This window comes from Sapajus apella, unplaced genomic scaffold (assembly GCF_009761245.1).
Source record: "Sapajus apella isolate SASKATOON/1434 unplaced genomic scaffold, GSC_monkey_1.0 scaffold10, whole genome shotgun sequence".
Classification (NCBI taxonomy): domain Eukaryota; kingdom Metazoa; phylum Chordata; class Mammalia; order Primates; family Cebidae; genus Sapajus; species Sapajus apella.
The window spans coordinates 33090691-33096355 of record NW_022436950.1 but is presented as its reverse complement, the minus strand read 5'-3'; the positions used below and the strand labels follow the sequence as shown (position 1 = coordinate 33096355).

The following is a 5665-nucleotide window of genomic DNA, read 5'->3' as shown; positions in this document are numbered from 1 at the left end:
GCTAGATTGCATCAGAGGCTCTAGCAAAGACAATAATTTCTCAGACGTTTATTGTAGGTGAAGATGGGAGAAGTGCCTGAGCCCAGGGGTTCAACACCAGCCTGGGCAACATAGGCTCTATAAAAAAACTTTTAAAAATTGGCCAAGTGCGGTGGGTTACGCCTGTAATCCCAGCACTTTCGGAGGTTGAGGCAGGCAGAGCAAGAGGTCAGGAGTTCGAGATCAGCTTGGCCAACGTGGTGAAACCCAGTCTCTACTAAAAATACAAAAATAAGCCGGAGGCCAGCGCAGTAGCTCATGCCTATAATCCCAGCACTTTGGGAGGCTGAGGCAAGCGGATCACTTGAAGTCAGGAGTTTGAGACTAGCCTGGCCAACATGGTGAAACCCCATCTCTACTAAAAATACAAAAATTAGCCAGGCGTGGTGGGGGGCACCTGTAATCCCAGCTACTTGGGAGGCTGAGGCACAAGAATTGCTTGAACCTGGGAGGCAGAGGTTGCTCAGTGGGCTGGGAGCAGTCCACTGCACTCCAGCCTGGGCAATAGAATGAGATCTGTTTTAAAAAAAAACCAAAAAACAAAAATAAATTGGGCATGGTGGTGCATGCCTGTAATCCTAGCTACTCAAGAGGCTGAGGCAGGAGAATTGCTTGAATCCAAGAGGTAGAGGTTGCAGTGAGCCTAGATCGTGCCACTGCACTCCAGCCTGGGCAATGAGAGCAAGACTCTGTATCAAAAAACAAAAAGTTAACATTCGGTGAAAGGATGAGAACCAGGTAGTCTATCAACTTCTTAAAATTAATGGGGCGTGGTGGCTCAAACCTGTAGTTCCAGCTGTTCAGGAGGCTGAGGCAGGAGGATTGATCGAGGGAGGTTGAGGCTGCAGTGAGCTGTGATCCTGCCACTGAACCCCGGACTGGATGACAGAGTGAGACCCTGCCTCAATCAATAAATAAATCAGTCAGTCAGTCATCCAGTCTGTGGTATTCTGTTTTAACAGCAGCAACAAAGACAACTAGCCATGGCCACTGTGTTATATACATGCCTCTATTAGAAGATGTTATGACATTACTATAATTGATGCCTAAATATCTTTTAGTATACTGTTAGCTTCTTTAGGATATGAGCTAAATTATATTTGTTTTATAGTCTTGGGTAAATAACGTACTTGACACACAGGAGATACTCTGCAAATGTTTAATAGATGTTAGAGTTGAATTTCAGGCTTTGTAATGTCACAGAAACAGGAGTCAGAAGAGCTGATCCAAACTCAAGATCTGCCCCTACCTTGCCTCTTATTCTTTCTGGCCTCCATTTCCACAATTATAAAATTGTGGATCTCAGCTCACTGCATCCTCTGCCTCCTGGCTTCAAGCAATTCAGCAGAAGAAATTTCTAGGCAGCAAAGCATTCAAGATGTGGCCTGGCTGATGCTAGCGGCCTACAATCAGATACAAAGAAATAATTTAAAGTTGTAAATTACATTTAAAAGGGAAGCACAGCATATAAGTTTGGAAAATTAACAGGCTAGTCATGTGGCACAGAAGGAAAAAGCACTTTTAGGAGAGGAATACAAGCAGGCTACAGGAATATAGTTGCCCATACTGGACTCAAACTCATTGGTTCAAGCAATCCTTGTTCCTTAGCCTCCCAAGTAGCCGGGGTTATAGGCTTGTGCCATCATGCTCAACTATTCACCTTATATTGCTGTCCAAAATGTTTTTATTTGAGGCAACCTGGGATAGTAAAAGTACTTCTAATAATTAAACACTCTTGCCATTAGTATCTAGTTGTGTAACCATAAAGTTATTTAATATTTCTTGAGTCTCAATACCTACCACTAGCAGAGATTTAGTGAAGATGAGCCATAATGTATTTAACACTTTAATGGCACTTATTTAGAAGGTCCTCAGGAAATTGTATTATTCTTCCAAGATCTTTTTTTTTTTTCTTTAAAAGACGGGGTTTCACCATGTTGGTCAGGCTGGTCTTGAACTCCCAGTCTCAAGTGATCCACCCACCTTGGCCTCCTAAGTGCTTGGATTACAGGCGTGAGCTACCACGCCCAGCCTCTTCCAAGATCTTTCTAAATTGCCTTATTCACCTAAAGAGACTTGGCCTTGAGCCTTTGTAGACTTTCTCATTGGTGACTCCTTCATTGCTTAGAATGTCATGATTCCACCAGCCAGGTTATTCTCATCTACATGTATTTTTCTTACATCTGAGGACTCAGTCTGTTTTTCTCTAGCAATTATCTTCAAGGTTTGTGCTTTCAATAACCTTATTATTTGGCATTATGACACTAATATGTGCCCATGAGACAGACTGAGCACTACTTATCCCAGACAAGGTATTTTTTTTTTTTTTTTTTGAGATGGAGTTTCGCTCTCGTTACCCAGGCTGGAGTGCAATGGCGTGATCTCGGCTCACCGCAGCCTCCGCCTCCTGGGTTCAGGCAATTCTCCTGCCTCAGCCTCCTGAGTAGCTGGGATTACAGGCACGTGCCACCATGCCCAGCTGATTTTTTGTATTTTTAGTAGAGATGGGGTTTCACCATGTTGACCAGGATGGTCTCAATCTCTTGACCTTGTGATCCACCTGCCTCGGCCTCCCAAAGTGCTGGGATTACAGGCGTGAGCCACCGCGCCCGGCCCCAGACAAGGTATTTTTTTTAGAGATTATGATAGTTCACAAGCTGCCCATCAGGTAGCCCAAGGATCCTGGATCAACTTAGCCATATATCGTCTCTCTCTTTTTTTTTATACAGTAAAATCCCTCAAGAACTTTATTATACAGGTGAACTTTGATCATCAGGATGCGCTTATCGGTAGGATTTCTGGTAGCGAGCATGAGCACCAGGGCCTCCAAACTTTTTGGATTCACAGCGCCGAGGATCAGCTACCAGCAGGGTCCGATCGTACTGGATGAGGATGTCTTTGATCTCCTTCTTGGAAGCCTCATTCACATATTTCTGGTAATAGGCCATCAGGGCTTTGGAGATGGACTGACGGATAGCATAAATCTGGGCCATGTGACCACCACCCTTCACATGGACCCGGATTTCTACACCAGCAAATCGCTCCTTGCCGAGTAGCAGAACTGGCTCCAGCAGCTTGTATTGGAGGGTATGCGGCTCGATCATCTCCAGGGGCCGCCCGTTCACCTTGATAAGGTCATTGCCGTGTTTGCAGTGCGCAACAGCTGTAGCTGTCTTCTTGCATCCAAAAACCTGCACAGACTGCAGCGGACCCTTGGACGGCATGGCTGTGAACGTGGACTAGAGAAACTCCATATATCGTCTTTTCTAACTGAATGCAGTATTCTCTTACCCACCATATGAGGTCTACACATATTCACTAAGAGCATTAAGTAAAATAAAAAACTGGGACTAGGTCTCCTAAAGGTAAGCACAGTGCTAAGGGGTAAGAGATGGGAACTTTGTTTTAAGTTCAAACACTTTAAGCAAGAATTTATACAATTTCAGGCAACTGGGCATTTTAAGCAAAGTACACAACTTCATGATAGATCACTGAGGAGGATAAAATAATCAGTTCTAAAAGCTGGTACAGATGACAAATTTTGTGTAATTTTAAGTTTTAAATTTTTTTTGTAGAGACAGGATCTTGCTATGTTTCCATGCTGGTCTTAAGCTCCTGGCCTCAACTGATCCTCCTGCCCTGAACCCCCAAAATGCTGGGCTTACAGATGTGAACCACTGCACCTGCTGTTTTTAAAGACATTGTGACATCAGGCTGGCCAAACCTGTCTTCACCAAACCCTGACTCTACCAAAAATACAAAATTAGCCAGGTGTGGTGGCACATGCCTATAGAGAGGATCGTCTGAACCCAGGAGGCGGAGGCTGCAGTGAAATGAGATTGTGCCACTACACTCCAGCCTGGGCAAAAAAGAGTGAAACTCCGTCTCGGAAAAAAAAAAAAAAAAAAAAAAATCAAAAATTTACCCGGTGTGATGGTGTGTGTTTGTAATCCCAGCTACTGGGGAGGCTGAGGCAAGAGAATCAATTGAACCAGGGAGGTGGAGGTTGCAGTGAGCTAAGATCGTGCCACTGCACTCCAGCCTGGGTAACAGAGCAAGACTCCATCTCAAAAAAAAAAAAAAAAAGGAAAAGGGTATCCTATACTTGGGCTGAGTCTTTAGTGAAAACAGAAAATAATAACAGAAAAAAAAAATTGTGAACATAGTTTTTGTTTGTTTGTTTGTTTCGAGACAAAGTATTGCTCTGTTTCCCAGGTTGGAATGCAGTGGTGCAATCAAGGGTCACTGCAGCCTCAAACTTCCCGGGCTCAGGTGATCCTTCCACTTCAGCCTATAGGCATGCACCACCACACCCAGCTAATTTTTGTAATTTTTTGTAGAGATGGGGTTTCGCTACGTTGCCCAGACTGGTCTGCAACTTCTGGGCTCAAGCCACCCTCAAAACTTGGACTTCCAAAGTGCTGGGATTACAGGTGTGAGCCACCACACCTGTTCTTAGATTTAAAAAAAAAAGAAAACAAAAACCAACAAACTTTATCTACCTTTAATTATCGTTTAAATTAACTAAGATTTTTATTGCCTTTTTTTTTTTTTTTTAAATTCTCAGTGACCCTTATTCTGATTCCTTTCTGTTTTGACAATTAAAAATTATGAAAGCTGGTAGTTTTGTCTCCTATTACTGGAATAATTTAGTTGATTTAACACTACAGATGGTGTTAGGATAATGAATACGGAACATCAATGGGAATCTATTGTATCTCTTGAGACCTCCTTCATTCCAAAAGTGTGCAGACATGTATAACTTACACACACAAAAAAGGCCACATAAATCACCATGACATTATAAAAGCAGACTGAAGAGAAAATAGAAAAATGTGTTAACCATTAAACTCAATACTAAGAAGTAACAACCTATGGAATCCGTATTAATGAGAGGAAATGACATGTTGCAGTCAAGAACAATGGGCTTTGGAGTGAGTAAGAAGTATGTTTGAGTCTGTGTCTTTTGCTGTGTGGCCTTGGGCAAGCTATTTAATATACCCAAGCTTCAGTCTTCAGCTGTAAAATGAGATAACAATACCATTTCATAGGGTGGTAGCAAGAACAAAAGATAATGCATGTAAAACCAGAGTGCTTAGCACACATAATAAAGCTAAATAATCATTAGCCATTGTTATTATAATTATTAATTATAATTATCCCAGATACATATCTTAGCATAACTTTTCCTATTTACCCAGCTGGACAAAGTACTTAAATCTAGCACTAGAAAAAAGTAGGCTTTAACCGAAACTCTTTTCACTTCATCCATTTTATAGACATAAACGATTTAAAAAGATAAACAGCTCATACTTTTTTTTTTTTTTTTTTTTCTGAGACGGAGTTTCACTCATGTTACCCAGGCTGGAGTGCAATGGCCCGATCTCGGCTCACTGCAACCTCCGCCTCCTGGGTTCAGGCAATTCTCCTGCCTCAGCCTCCTCAGTAGCTGGGATTACAGGCATGCACCACCATGCCCAGCTAATTTTTTGTATTTTTAGTAGAGACGGGGTTTCACCATGTTGGCCAGGATGGTCTTGATCTCTTGACCTCGTGATCCACCCGCCTCGGTCTCCCAAAGTGCTGGGATTACAGGCTTGAGCCACCGCGCCCGGCAAACAGCTCA

The 5665-nt window shown here is 42.8% G+C and overlaps 1 pseudogene across 1 annotated transcript; it reads right to left on the bottom strand.

The window, feature by feature from the left end:
- Positions 1 to 2764: 2764 nt before the first annotated feature.
- Positions 2765 to 3744, bottom strand: LOC116551901 (annotated as a pseudogene). The gene has a single exon (XR_004269104.1). The product of XR_004269104.1 is annotated as a 40S ribosomal protein S16 pseudogene (transcript).
- Between the last annotated feature and the right edge of the window lie 1921 nt (positions 3745 to 5665).